The sequence below is a fragment of the Tiliqua scincoides genome, chromosome 5 (assembly GCF_035046505.1).
Source record: "Tiliqua scincoides isolate rTilSci1 chromosome 5, rTilSci1.hap2, whole genome shotgun sequence".
Classification (NCBI taxonomy): Eukaryota; Metazoa; Chordata; class Lepidosauria; order Squamata; family Scincidae; genus Tiliqua; species Tiliqua scincoides.
The window spans coordinates 1,443,931-1,462,406 of NC_089825.1; the positions used below are offsets into that span (position 1 = coordinate 1,443,931).

Consider the following 18,476-nt stretch of genomic DNA (forward strand, 5'->3'; position numbering starts at 1 on the left):
CACCATGAGTCTTCTTGCGGCAGAAGGAGGTGTCCTTGCAACTTGAGAGATGGAGAACTGTCTGTTATTAGTAAAAGTGGGGTGCATGCCATACCTTTCCCAGCGAGGAAAAATGGGTGGTCCTCAGTGGCAGCTCCTCTCTCTCTCTCGCAAGGGAGCTGGCGGCTGCACTTCTGATCCTAAAAGAAAGAAGGACAAACAATCCGTCATTCTTCAAGAACGGAACCCACAGGCTGCTGCCACCAGGCACAATGAGGCATCGTTTCACGGCCCTCTCTGAAAGGGTCTCATTGTTGCAGGCAGCAGGGACCAGGCTCACTCCCAGAACTGCACCAGTACTTTTGGGTCCAGAGGTTTCTCTCCACACACACACTTCTGAAACAGTCGTCTCCTGACTGTGGGCTCAGAAGGTGCCACAGCCAAGATGCAGGGACAGAGATGGCCGAGCTTTGGCGGATGTGAGCCGGGCGCCTTGCCTGGAGCCTCCTCGTAGCAGAGCCAGCAGCAGCGTGGTGCTGGAGAGGTGGTTGGGAGGGCAGGGGGAGGCCTGTGTCACAGACACGTCCACAGGCAATTTTTTTTTCCCAGAAGGGCCACCAACTGCCATTTACTTGCTTGCGGCACCCTTGGGTTAACTTCCTTTCAAAGCCATTGAGACCATGGTATCCAAAGGGTCATCTCTTCCCACATGCTTCTGCCCACCCACTTTGCTCGACACCTGAGTAGACCCTGCTCCATGTTCCCCCATCTTTGAAAAAAATGGAGAAGACACATGACAGGGGCTTTTCTACTGCAGCCACTAGGCTGTGGAACTCACTCCCACTTGAGGCCTGGAAAAACGAATAAGCAAACACTCACCAGAACTTAAATGTTTTGTCAACCTGCTATTTTGTTTCAACAAGCATTTCCCTTGATTTGGAAACCGCAGTTACTCATTGTTTTTTATTGCCTTTTTAGATTAACTGTAAATGTTAATTTTTGCTTGTTTTGTTATGCATTTTATGAGGTATTTCTGCTACATTGTGAGCCAGCTCAGAAGCTTCACTATGGGGTGAAATGAAGGAAAGAAATCTCTGGATAAACAAATAAGCAAACACCAGATCTCATGACACAAATTCCATAAACTACTATGCACTGTGTGATGAAATGAAGGACTCCTTTTGGCTGTTCCACATCCCTTGCCAAACCCCAAACATTGGATGACCCCCAAGTTCTACTGTTGGGGAGAAGAAGCAAATCTGGCTTTCTGCTTCTCAGTATTGCACGCCCTGCCATATCTCTCAACTTCTGCATCAACAAAACTATTTTCTGTTTACTTATATTTTCAGTATTTCAATCCTGCCTTTCTTAAGTAGAAAAGCAACTGCTGGATGCGAAATAGATCAAATGGTGCATTAAAACTACAAGGGGAAAATCAGTACAGAAACCAGTGAAGGTCAAAATGATGACATTCATAAACCAGAATCTACAAAGGCCCATTGGAAAAAGGAGAAAAGTCTCTGCTGCTCTCAGAACACCAAGCAAACTTCATGAGGCAGGACTTTTCCACTGCCTTGGTGCCATCATAGAAAAGGTCCTGCATCTCAAGTCCATCCACCATTCTTTCTACTAGTGGTTCTGATCATGAGCCACCCAAGGGGCCACACCATACTTATTTATTATTTATTTATCTGCAGAATTTATACCCCGCCTTTCCACTCCAGAAAAGAGCACTCAAGGCAGCTATACTTCTAGAGGGCCACATGGAAAAAAATGGAACATTAGTAGGCCACCCAAACTTAGTTGCCCGGCCTATGATGAAATGAAGCTCAGAAGGGGGCCGTGAACTAAAAAAGGCTGCTTTAAATGACAAGCGCCACAAAGCCGGACTCAACAAGCGCTCTCAAGTGTCAGGAAGCTTCCTGTGACTGTCGGTGGCTCTTAAGAGACCTTGAGAGCCCTCCAAGGCCTGTGACCAGACGAAGGCCAGCAAAAGTTTAGATCAATCCCGAAAACAAGTTAGTAACCTGTGCAGATTGGTTTGGAGTGGGAGGCCCTGACCTGCCCGTTCCAGCCCGCAGTCTGGCAGCCACAGGCTGGCCTCACAGAAGCTTCTGCACCATCTTCCACGCCAACTGCCTGCAGCAGCCGAGTGCTGCCCCCTATTAAAACCACACTCCAGTTCTCATCCCCTTTACAATAAAAGTGTCATTTGCCTTCCTTCCTCTGCAGGCCGTCCATGGGAAGGATACTCGAAGGGCTAACCTGTTGTCCCACGACCCACTGCCTGAAGCAGCCCACTGCATCTTGCTTCTCGGCAGAGTCTGCTCTAGGAGCCTTCAAGAGAATGCACAAGAGCAATCCAATTCGGAGGCCACGGCTCCTAAGGCTATAGCGCAGGAAGGTGGCAAGCAGCCTCCTGGAAGTGCCTACCTAACCCCAGGACTGGGCTGACTTTTAAAATGAGAACTCTCTAAGAGGTGCACCCAGCTGCTTTTCTCTGAGGATACCCCCACCTTCTGGAGGGGTGAAGGATCAAGCACTCTATGTCAGCCACCTGGCCACTGTCACTTTCTTCTCTGAACCCCAGCTGAACATCCTTTGCCCTGCAGTTCCCCTTTGACCTCACCAACCCTAAGCTGCTGGCCACATGATGTCCTGGAGCGATGTGCCAGTTCTCTCGTGACCCATTTCAGACTAGATCTTTACAAAGCACCACCCTCCACCAGCGGCAAAGTGCCCCAGCTAAGAGGAGCAAAATCCCATCTCTTTATCAATCTCTATTATAGGATATATTGGGGTCTGTTGAGTGAACAGAGGTTTCAGTTCTTTTCAGGGTCCCAAGAAAGGCCACTGTTTGCTTCCTTAGGCAGCTGAAGGACAAAATGACAAGGAAGACTTCCTCCCAGGGTGTATCAAACTGTAGGTGATCCGGAATTGCAGTTTTGAACATTCCGCAAATGAAAATCACCCTTCGTGTAGAAAACTAGCATATCAGGGAGCCAAGGTTTCTTATAAGCCCACACCCTGACAGGCTACTTTTCTGCAGTTTCTCTGTCTGAAGCCTAAAGAAGTGCAATCCAGGAAGCACTTACTTAGCCACAAGTTTGAAAGGCTGAACATTCACATACAGGTAGAAATGCCTTTGTGATGTGATCCCTTCACTCAGGATGAAAGGTACACCTGATCAAGAGCTATCGACTCTTCCCAGGAAAAGAAATCCCGTGTGCTTCACCATGTGCAAGAACTGTGTATTAGGCATCCGTTTCGTCATAAAAGATACATACATGCACATCACACCCAATTAACGACACACAAGATGTGCTCAGTTTCCCAAGACTACAGTTATTTCCATGGAGGAAACGTGTCTTGTGTGAAGTGGCCCCCAATTCAATTCATCCTCTGATTCACGCCTTCAAATACATCAATAGCAAAGCAGGAGCTGAACAGGCGGTTATTCTGAGTAACCCACCACTAGACCAAGAAGTCTTTGGCAGCCTTGCTCCAAGGACAGCGTTTCTGTGAAGACTCCAGCTAGACTAGAGGGAAGAACATGAGCAAAGGTCAGCGTGAGCTGCTTTGAACCCCCACTGAAGACCAGAGAACTGCTGAAAGAGCCCTCTCTGGCTAACCTCGGCCAGGCACCCTGCAGAATCTAATTAGCAATTGATTTCGATCCATAAAATCCATTCCCTTGCTCTCCTCGCTAATAGCGAGATGGCCTCAGATCGCACTCTGGATTGTTTGCAAGTGTTCTGTTGCAATCCATTCAGGGGGGCTGTGTTTGTAAGTAATTGAGCAGGCAGTGTTAACCTCTTTCCAACACTATGCTGCATATCCTGTCAATATTCTGGGCATAACTCAAGGCAGCGCTCCAGACACCCTGGACCACGTACATCATGCAACGGAATCCCCATTATGCTAAGCCGGGGACAGGACCCACCACGACCAATGCCGCTTTCTCCTAAGTCAGAGCATGCAAGATTCAGGACTCTCTCCAGCCAAGATGTTTTGGCAACCTGAGTGGCAACCCGACCCTGAAGAATGAAAACCCAGCTCAGTCCCACTTCCAGAGGTAATGTGTACAGATTTTTAGACTTCCCTTGGCAGTCACACTGTACAGAAAGGACTTTTGCCTTTAAAAGGGGATTGGACAAGTTTCTGGAGGAAAAATCCATCACGGAGTACAAGCCATGATGTGTATGTGCAACCTCCTGATGGAATGGGCTACGTCAGAATGCCACATACAAGGGAGGGCACCAGGATGCAGGTCTCTTGTTATCTGGTTTTATGGCTTATCCCATAAAATCCTCTGCTATGCACCTTACCACTAAATAAAGTCTGGGTTCCAGACAACTTGTGATCTGACACAATATTTATGGAAGTGCAGACATGTACCAGAGAAAGGGAGTCTCAGAATTGCCAGCTCACTGCCCTGAACATTTATCTTCCGTTCTTGGAATCCAACTGTTTGCTAGCTGTTATAACCACACAATTATTGTTCGAGTGCAAACAGACCTCCACTGATATTCTTGCTTTCTGGCTGGTGGTAAATGGAAACTAAATGGAACTCATCAAATCCACCAGGCAGCGTTCGACAGCAGAGCTGAGGAAAGCCACCATTCTCTACAATTGCATCCTGAATTTTGGAATGGGGATCAGGAAATCTAGCAGCCCATTTTGCATCTTGACAAATCTCAGCTTAAAAATAATACAAACAGCAAGTTTTCGGATGTCATGACCGTGGAAAAAACACTATGAGTTGATGCCTTGCAGAGAAACCGTCAGCCATGTGCCCAAAAGGAAATTCAGAGGGGATTTGAGTGTTCTTCAAGTGAAAAGGAATTTCACTGGAAGCCAGAAAAGTCCTGATTAGAACAGCAATGTTTAAAATGAGGCTTTTTCCCTCGATTGTAAACAGACTGACCCCAAAGAGAACTTCAAGTGCTAATCTGGAGAATTTGTAGGAGAAACACAAAAGGAATTGCAATGGAGTTAGGATAAGGCTGGAAATTAGGGTGAAGCCTAAAACCCTACATGATTTTTCTCTCTGCTGTATTGGCAACCTTCAGTCTAGAAAGACTATGGTATCGCGCTCTGAAAGGTGGTTCTGGCACAGTGTCTAGTGTGGCTGAAAAGGCCAATCCGGGAGTGACAATCCCTTCCACACCGGGAGCAAGTGCAGTCTGTCCCTGGTCTGTCTCCCTATCTATGGGCCTTCCTTCTTTGCCTCTTAGCCTCAGACTGTTGGCAAAGTGTCTCTTCAAACTGGGAAAGGCCATGCTGCACAGCCTGCCTCCAAGCGGGCTGCTCAGAGGCCAGGGTTTCCCACTTGTTGAGGTCCATCCCTAAGGCCTTCAGATCCCTCTTGCAGATGTCCTTGTATCGCAGCTGTGGTCTACCTGTAGGGCGCTTTCCTTGCACGAGTTCTCCATAGAGGAGATCCTTTGGGATCCGGCCATCATCCATTCTCACGACATGACCAAGCCAACGCAGGCGTCTCTGTTTCAGCAGTGAATACATGCTAGGGATTCCAGCACGTTCCAGGACTGTGTTGTTTGGAACTTTGTCCTGCCAGGTGATGCCGAGGATGCGTCGGAGGCAGTGCATGTGGAAAGTGCTCAGTTTCCTCTCCTGTTGTGAGCGAAGAGTCCATGACTCGCTGCAGTACAGAAGTGTACTCAGGACGCAAGCTCTGTAGACCTGGATCTTGGTATGTTCCGTCAGCTTCTTGTTGGACCAGACTCTCTTTGTGAGTCTGGAAAACGTGGTAGCTGCTTTACCGATGCGCTTGTTTAGCTCGGTATCGAGAGAATGAGTGTCGGAGATCGTTGAGCCAAGGTACACAAAGTCATGGACAACCTCCAGTTCATGCTCAGAGATTGTAATGCAGGGAGGTGAGTCCACATCCTGAACCATGACCTGTGTTTTCTTCAGGCTGATTGTCAGTCCAAAATCTTGGCAGGCCTTGCTAAAACGATCCATGAGCTGCTGGAGATCTTTGGCAGAGTGGGTAGTGACAGCTGCATCGTCGGCAAAGAGGAAGTCACGCAGACATTTCAGCTGGACTTTGGATTTTGCTCTCAGTCTGGAGAGGTTGAAGAGCTTTCCGTCTGATCTGGTCCGGAGATAGATGCCTTCTGTTGCAGTTCCAAAGGCCTGCTTCAGCAGGACAGCGAAGAAAATCCCAAACAAGGTTGGCGCAAGAACACAGCCCTGCTTCACTCCGCTTCGGATGTCAAAAGGGTCTGATGTGGAGCCATCGAAGACAACAGTGCCCTTCATGTCCTTGTGGAAAGATCTGATGATGCTGAGGAGCCTGGGTGGACATCCAATCTTGGGGAAAATCTTGAAGAGGCCATCTCTGCTGACCAGGTCGAAAGCCTTTGTGAGATCTATGAAGGCTATAAAGAGTGGCTGTCGTTGTTCCCTGCATTTCTCCTGCAGTTGTCTAAGGGAGAATACCATATCAGTGGTGGACCTGTTGGCTCGGAATCCACACTGCGATTCTGGATAGACGCTCTCTGCAAGTACCTGGAGCCTCTTTAGTACAACTCGGGCAAACAGCTTTCCTACAACGCTAAGGAGAGAGATGCCGCGGTAGTTGTTGCAGTCACCCCTGTCACCTTTGTTCTTGTACAGCATGATGATGTTTGCATCCCTCATGTCTTGAGGTACTCCACCTTCTCTCCAGCAGAGACAGAGGATTTCATGCAGCTCAGTGACGATGATCTCTTTGCAGCATTTTAGGACTTCAGCAGGGATGCTGTCTTTTCCAGGTGCCTTGCCAAAGGCAAGGGAGTCCAGGGCCACGTGAAGTTCTTCTAGGGTTGGTTCACTGTCAAGCTCTTCCAGCACAGGCAGGCACTCAATGTTGTTCAGTGCTTCTTCGGTGACTACATTTTCTCTGGAATATAGCTCAGAGTAGTGCTGCACCCAGCGTTCCATCTGCTGCGCCCGATCCTGGATGACCTCGCCTGTGGCAGACTTCAGAGGGGCAATTTTCTTCTGTGTTGGACCTAGGGCCTGCTTGATACCATCATACATCCCCTTGATGTTGCCCGTGTCAGCTGCTATCTGTATCTCGGAACAGAGCTGGAGCCAGTAGTCGTTAGCACATCTCCTGGCAGTCTGTTGGACTTTGCTGCGAGCAGTTCGGAGGACCTGCAGGTTGCGCTCACTGGGACAGGCCTTGTATGCTGCTTGAGCTCTCCTCTTTTCCTCAATGACTGGTGTCAACTCCTCAGAGTGGGCTTCAAACCAGTCTGCCGCCTTGTTGGTCTTCTTGCCGAATATGGACAAGGCGGTGTTGTAAACGGTATTCTTGAAATGTTCCCATCTGTTGGATGCGTTTGCGTCGGCCGGGCCTGGAAGAGATTCCTCAAGCGCTTGTGCAAATTCCTCCACTTTTCTCTGATCCCGGGTCTTGCTGGTATCAATGCGAGGTCTTCCTTCCTTTTTCGTGTGATACAGTCGCTTTGTTTGCAGTTTCACTCTGCTGCACACCAGGGAGTGGTCAGTGTCGCAGGCAGCACCATGATAACTGCGTGTGATCTTGATGCTGGGAAGGCTGGAGCGTCTGGTGAGGATCAGGTCGAGCTGGTGCCAGTGCTTTGATCTTGGATGTCTCCAAGAGACTCTATGTTGGGGCTTTGTGTTGAAGAACGTGTTGCTGACACAGAGACCGTGATGACAGCAAAACTCTAGCAGGCGTTGGCCATTTTCGTTCATCCTCCCAGTGCCAAACTGACCTAAGCAAGTGGGCCATGAACTGTTATCAGCACCAACTCTAGCATTGAAATCACCGAAATCTCTCTGCTAAAAGGAAATTAATAATAATAATAATAATAATAATAATAATAATAATAATAATAATAATAATAATAATAATAATAATAATAATAATAATAATAATAGGTATTTATATACCACCTTTCTGGTCATTGGATTACTCCTCTGACTTTATTCAAGGCGGTTTACATAGGCAGGCGTTTCTAAATCCCTCAAGGGGATTTTTACAAACATAGAGGTTCTCTCTTTCAAGAACCAGCAACATTTCAGAATGGATCTTCCTGGTTTGGTCTCACTTCTGGCCTCCGGTTCTTCCACGCAGGCTGACAAGCAGCTCCATCTCTCACACGGAGGGCAGCCAAGGCGCTTCTTGCTCACACCAAGGGCAGGTGGAATCACTCAGCTCGGCTTGTCAGCTGCTTCAAGGTCTCGCCATTCTCAGTCGTTCAGGAAGCTGCCGGTGTCCTCAAACTGGCAACCTTCTGATGTTATCTTCCGGCTAATGGAGGCTCTACCCTCTAGACCAGACCTCCTGCCCAATGATAGATCATGATAGACCCAATGATAGACCCTGCCCAATGATAGACCCTCTAGACCAGACCTCCTGCCCCTCAGGATGCCCTGAGGTGCTCACTGCTGGTGTTTGGGAAAGAGGAAGGTAAAAGAAGATGACCACATGCAGTGGGCTCAGGATAGCCCTCCCCTCAGCTAATGGATGCCCAAAGCTAGGTTCTGAGATTGCTCAGAACGGAGCTTGCAGTGCTCCAGTGACATAGCTAGAGGGGGTGCAAAGTTTTGCAGGAAGCCTTGCAGTGTGCAAGCGGCCCCTCCCCCCTCAGCCATTCCAGGCTGGGGGAGCAAAACAGAGGCGGATGCCTGGCTTTGAATGGAAGGGGTTGCTTGCACACTGCAGTGAGACTCCCTGCAAAACTGAGTGCTTTGCACCCCCTCTAGCTATGCCACTGCGGTGCTCTCTGCAGGCAGGCAAACTGGAAGAGACAAACAAGCAGAGCAACCCATCTGGCTGTTCTGTCCCCGGGCCCCAGGATCTTTGTTGCTCTGTGGCCAGGATCCACTGGGGCAGACACTCTCATGCTGTCAAGTGGACAGGTCGAGGTTGCCATTATTCCACGCCATGATCATTCACTACCTGAGGAAAGTCTCTTAATTTTGCAGCCAGCCCTGGTGCAAGAGGTGCCCCTGCTAATTGGGCAAAGAGGCACTTAAGTTGTGTCCCATTTTTATTTAGCAGGGGGAGAGCAACTGTCCTGATTCAGCCTTTTGTATTGTATTGGCAACCTTCAGTCTCGAAAGACTCTGGTATCGCGCTCTGAAAGGTGGTTCTGGCACAGCGTCTAGTGTGGCTGAAAAGGCCTAACCACTGTGGGAAACATAACGCTGGACTCCGTGGAGGATCCCTGCGGCCTGACCCTGTAGGGCTCTTCTTCGGTTCTGATTCAGCCTAGTACAGCATCTTCTGATGTCTCTTCTGCATCTTTTAAAGCCTTTTGTAGGCAGGAAACCATTTATTTAGATATGTAAACTGCTTTCTGAACTTCTTTGTTGAAAAGCAGGAAATAAATATTCTCTAACAACAACACATAATGGAAAACCCATTTCTACCCCAATGTTTTATAAATTGGTGATGAGGGGGTGTCCAGTTTTTAGAACAAATATGGTACTTGGGTGCTTTGCCTTTCTGCAGTCTGTCCCCCAAGTGCATTCCTCACCAGCCAACCTCTGAAACCAGCAGTAAGCAGAGTTAGCAGGCGAGGATATAGGGAGGGTTCCACTCCCCACACCCAAGTGTCCCTTTGGATCTAAAAATAACATTCCCCCAACTCCTACTGTGCAGGATTACTCATGTTCAAACAAACAGCTCTGGCACTGGAACAACGGCTATGTGGTACCTCCATGTTTGCACACTATCTTTGAATACCAGATGCTGGTTCTACAACACTGGGGAAGAACCATGAATTCATGACCCGCTTGTGGTCTTCCCCAGAGGCACTTGGCTATGGTTGGCAACTTTCAGTCTTGAAAGACTATGGTATAAGCCTACAGCACCCGGTATTCCCAGGCAGTTTCCCATCCAAGTACTAACCAGGCCTAACCACTGTGGGAAACATAACGCTGGACTCACTGGAGGATCCCTGCGGCCTGACCCTGTAGGGCTCTTCTTCGGTTCTGATGTCACCTGTGATTTTAGCCCAAATCCCAGGAGAGATTTCCTGCTCCCACAAGGTAGGGCTTGAGAACCTCCATAACATGCTTCCACCATAATGTGAAGCCAATACAGTTCTACGTCCTGGTGTGAACTCATTGGTTAGGGACACATTGACAGTCGAGAAGGTCACAGTGGTTAGTTGCGAACCTGGATCAAGCTGGGATGTTTCAGCAATGCTCAGGTTGGGCATTGGAAGAAAGCTGGATTTCAGTTCCTGGTGGGGAAAAAACACAGGCTGGAAAAACATTTGTCAAGTGAAGGCTATTTTAGCACAGTGTCCCTTTGGCTGTATCTTGGGGTGGGGGCAGAGCAGTGGCTGCCTTGTATGCAGATTCCAGCAGGTCCAACCCCTGGCAGCATCTCCAGGCAGGGCTGGAAAGTCTCAGAGCCAGGAAAGACCCTGGAGGGCAACTGCCAAGCAGTTCAGAGGAGATCACACCAAGCTGGGTGGAAGCACCAATGGTCCAACCTCACATTTTCCTGTTTTTTTTTTCTTTTCTGCCCTTCTCTGTTTTCCTCCTGTTTTAAATTCCTTTCTTTCTAGCAAGGCAAGTATGGGGGAAAATCCAAAAATCCCCGATAACATCACCGGCCATTCCATGTTTCTCTTTCCAGATGTTTTGTGGAAACAAGTTTAAGAGGAGCTAAAACAGCAGCAGCAAACAAACTGCCAAGAGCAGAACATCTGGAGCAGCTCAAAGAACCCGGACAGCCCTTTGTTCGCTCTGCCTGGACCTGCCCTTTGGCCAAAGATATGGAAGCTGGAAAAATGACTCTGCATGGAACACTGAACGGAGCAGCCTGCCCCGGGGATATGAGGAGGAGGCAATGGGGCAATTTGTGGTGGGGCATAAGAAGAGCCCTGCTGAGTCAGGCCAAGGCACATCTAGTCCAGCTCCCTGTGGCCCACCAGTTGCTTCAGGGGGCACACACACTAAACCACAAAATACCTGCATCCTGTTACCAATCCCTTGCATCTGGTGGGACATTTGGGGGTTCTTAGTAGCTTACCCAAAGGGGTGAGCAGAGGCACCCAGCAGAAGAGAAAATGATTTTGCGCAAGCAAATGAGAGCCCTAATTAACCCCCCTCCCAAAAGTCCCAGGCTGCCTCCTTGCTGTTCATCACTGGCAACCTTCAGTCTGGAAAGACTCTGGTATCGCGCTCTGAAAGGTGGTTCTGGCACAGCGTCTAGTGTGGCTGAAAAGGCCGATTCGGGAGTGACAATCCCTTCCACACCGGGAGCAAGTGCAGTCTGTCCCTGGCCTGTCTCCCTGGCTATGGGCCTTCCTTCTTTGCCTCTTAGCCTCAGACTGTTGGCCAAGTGTCTCCTCAAACTGGGAAAGGCCATGCTGCACAGCCTGCCTCCAAGCGGGCCGCTCAGAGGCCAGGGTTTCCCACCTGTTGAGGTCCACTCCTAAGGCCTTCAGATCCCTCTTGCAGATGTCCTTGTATCGCAGCTGTGGTCTACCTGTAGGGCGCTTTCCTTGCACGAGTTCTCCATAGAGGAGATCCTTTGGGATCCGGCCATCATCCATTCTCACGACATGACCGAGCCAACGCAGGCGTCTCTGTTTCAGCAGTGCATACATGCTAGGGATTCCAGCACGTTCCAGGACTGCGTTGTTAGGAACTTTGTCCTGCCAGGTGATGCCGAGAATGCGCCGGAGGCAGCGCATGTGGAAAGCGTTCGGTTTCCTCTCCTGTTGTGAGCGGAGAGTCCATGACTTGCTGCAGTACAGAAGTGTACTCAGGACGCAAGCTCTGTAGACCTTGCTGTTATAAATGTATTAAAGCAAGAACAGCAAGGCTGGACCAAATTAGTTCCCTTCCCCCCCCCCCCCGCTCTCTCTCTCTCTGATTCCAGCAGTCCGACAACCCTGTAAAGTAGGTCACTATTACACATGTACTTCCACTTGGGAAATGGGGAAATGAAGAGACTGATAGTATCTTAACTGTCACCTCGAGACTCCCTGGCCGAAGCAGAATCTGAACCCAGCAGTTCTTGGTTCAGGGTTGCACTTGTTAGGTGCTCTGCAATACCAGCTCACAACTCTTTTAACAGCCCTGGTTGCCTGCTGACATGGGGGTTCTTGCACCCACCTGCATGGAATGTTTTCCTTTCAATCAAGGGACACACAAACCTTAATCCCACACGCCTGTGCTGCTTTTAGGCCTTCCTAGTAAAACGTTCTTCCAAATTGTAGCCCTGCTCTTACGTAATGTTTCACAGCGTCTAATATTTTACTGCTGGAGGCAATGACTGAACCACTCAAAAACAATTCACAGAACATGTTCTTGGCACTGGATTCGGTCGGCAGAGCTGGCCCAATGAATAACCCACATGGTGGGTCGATGCAAGAGGAGGGAAGCCAAACTTGCTCTGGTCAAAGCAGAGAGACAAAAGGGGAAGCAGAACATCAGCGAGCCCTGAAATCTCACACACCCGCCTGGGAAGCAGCTTTTGGGCAGGGCAGTGTCTTGTCTGTTCAAAAATAAAGACCAAATTAAAAGAAACTGAACCACGGAAAGCCTAATTTGCAGTGCAAGCCTGGGCATGTTTACTCAGAAGTAAAGCTGCAATTCTATATGCATTGACATGATTAAGCCCTACTGAACACAGTGGGACTTACTTCTGAGTAGACATGCACAGAATTGTATGCTAGACCCTTCACTATATTCAACAAATTTGAGTTTGCAAGGGATTGCAGACACTTGCATGTGAACTGAATTCTCTTTTGCAAACAAGCAGCCCTTTAAAATTCTGCAGAATTCATCTGATGCCTGCAAACAGCCTCTCATCAGAGCCCTTTTCTTTCCACCATTCTGAAAGTCCTGGAGCAGCAGCAGTACTACAGGTATGTCTTTTGTGGAAGGGTAAGAAGCCTGGAAACTCCATCCCTTGGGACAGGGAGTGTTTGTTTGTAAACAATGCATTAGAATTTATTTGGGGGGGGGGGGGGTATTCATGCCAAGAGATTCTTTCCAAACTGGTTCTGTCTACAAAAGCCCACAGGAGACACTTCTAAATCAGAAGCAATACTTCTTAAGGTTTATCATTAAGTTGGATGCAGATTGTAAAAAACATGGAATGGTCTTTCTGTGCCTTTTTTGTCACATCAGATTTAGAGAGATGTCATGATCACATCCCCCCTAATTTATTGAAGGGGATACCTTTAATAAATGGTCTAATACTGACATGCGAATTATACATATATTGTTTAAATTGTTTAGCAATGACAACTAGGGTCCTATGAAGAATACTTCTGTTTGATCAGGCCCAAAGACCTGTGGATCCCAGCAGTGGCGTAGCTAGAGGGGGTGCAAAGGGCAGGAGGTCTGGCTCAGTTGGTAGAGCTGCCGCCTTGTGTGCCTGAAGATCTGAGGCTGCCAGTTCGAAACAACCGGAAGTACCCGAGAACTGACGACACGCTGATATACTGATGCGCTGACCCTCGGTGGCAGAGAGGAGTTGCCGTCAAGTGGAGCGTGGGAGGCGAAGGGCCAGAGAGAGGCCAGACCGGGAAGGAATCCAGCTGGAACGGGAGTTCTATGAAAGACTAGAACTATTCAATTGTAAAAATCCAAAGACCAAAGAAAGGCGGTATATAAATACCTGTATAAATAAATATTTCATTTGATTTTTCTCTGTAAACCGCTTTGTGAACTTTTAGTTGAAAAGCGGTATATAAATACTGTTAATAACAATAATAACAATAACATATCCATGCTCCTCTGCAACACTAGAGAAGGCAGCAGTCCGTAAGTTCACCATTGGCTCCTTGACAGGCTGTATGTGAAAGGCCACTGGCCCTTCTCACCCAGTGCAGCAGTTCTCCAGGGTCTCAGGCAGGGATCTCTCTCATCACCGACCACTTGATCCCTTTGTAGGTTGCTGGGGACTGAAGGGGGATTCTGTGGCATGCAAACCATGTGCTCTACCACTAAGCTATGGCACCCTCTTGAGGATCCTCTGAGCAACCTGCAATAGCTCTGAAATAAGGCAGTGTCTAACTGGTGCAGTTTCCTTCCCTGAAGAAAGGGTATCACTGAAATGCTGCACCAGGAGAGCACCTAAAGCAACAGAACAGTTGCTTTTCTTCAAGGAAAAGTAGTACTGTCCAGTATGGAAGGCTCCACCTGAGCCCCAGCTCCACACAGAGACAAAAGCCCCTTGAATAGTAACCCCCTGGAGGTCTGCCATTCAGAGCGTGACACCATAGTCTTTTGAGACTGAAGGTTGCCAACTAAGAAGGAGGTCTGCCATCCCTGCCACAAGAGACGAGTAAAACAATTGTATGGCTCTCTGTCGCCTCCTGTGGATGACTCGAGGAAGCTCTCCGGAGCAAACCCACATCTCCTCACTCATGATTTCTCACACATATTCATCTTGAGCTCTTGCTGACCTGGCAAGTTGGGAAAACCAGTGCTTGACCTCAACAAGGAGAAATTCTCATCAAGCAAGTAATGATACCCCCCATCTCTCTTTTCTCATTTTCATACTACTTGCATCTTCCATGGCTGCTTGGAGAGAGCACTAATCTGCCTGTTGATATCATCTCTCTTGTTTTGGTTCCCCGGAAAGACCACAATGGAATACGAGGTCCTGCTCATTTAGGAGCGCCCCATCAGTTGTGTTGAACTAAGTTTCTGCTCTTCACACCAGCATCAAAGTGGTTCCCACAGGGAGAGATACAAGGGCTGGCTGGCTTTGTTCTCCCACCTCTCCAAAACTTACTTCCCTGCAGACCTTTGAGTATACTTTATACAATTACATTCTCATTATGCATCAAACTTTACAAAGGACAAGAATGCAGGTCCCTGCCCTGCACAGCTTACAATATATGACATACCTTCTACTGAGTCAGATTGTTGCCCAAAACTATCTGCTCTGATTGGTGGCAGAGGAGGGTCGTCCAGGGTCTGGGCAGGGGTCTTTCCCAGGACCTGCTACCTGAATTGCAGATGGCAGGGACTGAACCTGGGGGCCTTTGCATGCAAGCCGTGTGCTCTGCACTGAGCTACAGTCCTTTCCAGATGGTCAACATGACCTAAAAATGCAACCCAACTGTCTAAAATTCAGTGCCAGGGAGACAGCAGAGGCAGGAGAAGGATCTGTGTTTATTTCAGGCATGCAGACTTTGACTTTACTGCCGGAGGAGATGGAGACCAAGTGCTCATGCCAAAGGTGAGCTTGGAGGAGGGGTTTGTTAGTAGGAAGGCTGCCTTGCAAGGATGTTTGTCCTTGCTGCTGAACCCCTGACAAATTCAAGCACAGCTGGATTGCAGTTTTAGCACAGATGCAAATGATCATGAACAGGCACCCCTACTTGTCACACAAAAGTATTCCTGATCTTAGACTGCTGAGATATGCACAGACAAGCAGGTTGAACATTTGGCATGTGCCACATGAATGCTCACGCTCCTGCCAATCTCTATGCTTGCACTTGCCTCTCACAAGCATAATCTAGACAATGTGTGCACACAAACACACGTTTGCCCGGCAGAGCTGTATTCAGACATCCACAACGCGCGCTATCCGTTTCCTCTTCCACATGATGACACACAACATACACTTTGATGTTCAAATACTGGGACAACAAGTTCTCACATCAAGATTCCACACCCACAAATACATACCAGTTGCTTACTCTCAGATGTCCGGATTGTATCAGTCACACTAGAGCGGCCAGCTTTTCAAACAGTCAGTGCAGCGGTGCTTTTCACAGCTGCTCGATCAATTGTGTTAAATCAATTGTGTTATCAGCTGCAGATGCCGCAGACAAGTTTTCAACCTGAAGTCTCTACAGATTTACATCTTGTATATATACACACACCCTAATGGATACATCAGTCACAGACTCCAACAGCTAATCCACACATCACATGAGCGGCACACACACGCACACAATTGGAAGATGAGCTTTTCATGCTTCAGATGTCACATGAATCACACATTAGACGCATAAGTTGTGCACTGCACATAAAGAGTTTCATAACATCTGTTACATTGTAGGCTTGCAGCTGACACAGTCCCTGCATCCATCACAAACTGTTCGCTTGTGTACACGCAATAGATTTTTGCACCAGTATATTCCATGCACATGTATGGTGATGTGACACACCCAGTGCAGGGGCTGCCCACACATTTACAGCCATGAACATGCCCTCCATGTAGCAGATGACCAGTGGCATAGCTAGAGGGGGTGGAAAGCACTAAGACTTGCAGGGAGCCTCACTGTGGTGTGCAAGCAGCCCCACTCCGGGTGGTGGGGGCAAAACGGAGACCACCAGACCACAGGGCCACTGAGATCCCTTGGAAACCACAGCACCATCTCGTTCAGGCCCACTCAGGTCAGTGGGGCTTCCTCTCTAGGGATTCAGCAGCCTGAGAGCCCGATCCTATGCATGTCTAGTTATAGTCCACGGGGCTTACTCCCAGGTAAGTGAGGCTAGGCTTGTAACCTGAAAGCCCACTCCTATGCATGTCTACTCGGCAGGAAGGGCTTACTCCCAAATCAGTGTGGACAGGATGGCAGCCTCCGAGCCTCTGCCTGTCTACTCAGAAGTAACTCCCGTCAGAGTCCATGGGGCTTACTCCAGGAAAGCGTGGACAGGAGGGCAGCCTCCACCAGGCTTCGCTTGGGGCCAGATCGCGCAGGGGGCGGAGTCTGCGCTCAGGGACCCCCCCCCCGCGGCGTGTCCGCCAGGCAGCCCCTCGCTCCGATGCCCACCGGGCGGGCCAGTGCCGGGCGGGCCTCGAGCCACTGACCTCTCCAGTCCGGACGGTGCGCTCCCCTCTCCCGCCAGCGTCCCGGGCGGCGCGCTCTGCGGGAGGGGAGGCGCGCGGGGCACCCGCTGGAGCGAGGGCGGCGTAGCGGGGGGACAGGGCGCCGAGTCTGGCAGGGAGCCATTCCCGGCGGGGGAGGCATTTGCACGACCCGGGGAGGCTCCCTGCGGGACTTCGTGCTTTGCCCCCCTCTAGCTACGCCACCGCTCGGAGTTTTGCCCTTATAAAGACTTGGCTGCTGCGGGGATTGCCAGGCGTTCCTCTTTTTTCTTCCTGTTCTCTTTTAAGGGGAGATGATGCAGGACCTCTCTCCAGATGATAAACATCCCCTTTGATCCAGCTGCAGGGGGTTGGGGCAGGGTGACCAGATGTCATAACTACAAAAGAGGACCAGGCCCCCCCAAATGTAGGACATCCAAAGAAAATGTAGGACACGGATTTCATGTGGTTAATTTAAACACTATATTACTTATTAAATTTAAAACTATATTGCATAGACTTTATTAAATTACAAGCAGGCAATGCGCTGCCTGCAGGAGCCTGCTCACAGGGAAAAGGAAGACATTGGAAGTTTTTTTTCCAAGACACGAGGCTACAAAAGAGGACAGGTCCTGGAAAAGAGGACGTCTGGTCACCCTGGTGTGGGGGGAAGCTGCTAGAACGAAAAGGGATGACCATGAGTTTAGAGGACGGGGTCTACAAGCATTGCAAACCTTGCAATGGGAGATCTGGGCAAGGAACAGAATGCAAGGACATCTTGGAAAAGATGCCCTGAGCCAAAGAGGTCTGCGGGCTCCAAAAGGGAGATCAAGGTGTCACAAACATGACTGGCAGCAGAATCCTGGGTATGTCTACTCAGAAGTAAGCCCTGTTGGCGGTGGAGGGAGATCCATTTGCATCACCTTGAGCTGCCTGGAGGAGGAAGATACAACTGTACAAATAAGTAAATACTAAAACCACAGCCAACAACACCCAATGGAGGGGGAGTCAGGTAAAATCACCCACAGTTCAAGTCACAGACCTGTCAAAATAAAAAAGTGCACAATGAAATGTGATGGAGGTGATCTGTGACTCTCCTGGGACAGGAAGTGGCTGGAGGGGTCACCACAGTGGAGGAGACCCTCTCTCACCTCACCACAGCAGTGCCTGGTTCATCCCTAGTGTCTGGTCAGATGTCTTCTGAGCGCCCTGGAGGTCTCTTCACTCTCTCCTTTTCTTGCTCTTCCCCTGTCCTGTTTTGCAGGTCTGCATTTTGACAGTCTTTCCACTATTTAGAGCTTCACATTCGCCCAGCAAGATTCAGTCCTCATGCAAAATGGTGTTGGCATTTTCTTATAGGCTCTTCAGCTACAGCTAAGAGATTTCAGGGTTGCTGAGCTGGTTGCTTGCCCTCCAGTCAGGGCTGCCAAAGGCTGTTCAGCTGGGAAAGCAATGTGAGATCATTTGGGGGAACCAGCTCAATCGCCTCCACAGGGCAGAAAACAACCTCTAACCTTCCCTCTGGAGCTTGGGTGTCAGTGTAGGCTTGTCTCCGGCGGTTGCCTGTGACTTCAGGGGTTGAGGATTTTTTATAAGCAAATGCTAAAATAAGCTCATTTTCTTGTGTCTGCTAAAATCTTCTCCACTGCCTAAGACAGCCTTCTGTGCTTCCTGATTTTAAGAACATGCCGCTAGTCCTGATTGTGCAAAC

General features: G+C 49.1%; 1 protein-coding gene across 1 annotated transcript in view; it reads right to left on the reverse strand.

Moving 5' to 3' along the window:
• Positions 1 to 16,914, reverse strand: part of GJC2 (gap junction protein gamma 2) — a 67,151-nt gene extending 50,237 nt beyond the window's left edge. Inside the window, exons 1-2 of the mRNA XM_066627648.1 lie at positions 16,769 to 16,914; positions 95 to 179 (exon numbers count right to left, since the gene is read on the reverse strand). The gene's annotated coding sequence lies outside the window, so the exon portion shown is untranslated. The remainder of the gene's footprint in view (positions 1 to 94; positions 180 to 16,768) is intronic.
• Between the last annotated feature and the right edge of the window lie 1,562 nt (positions 16,915 to 18,476).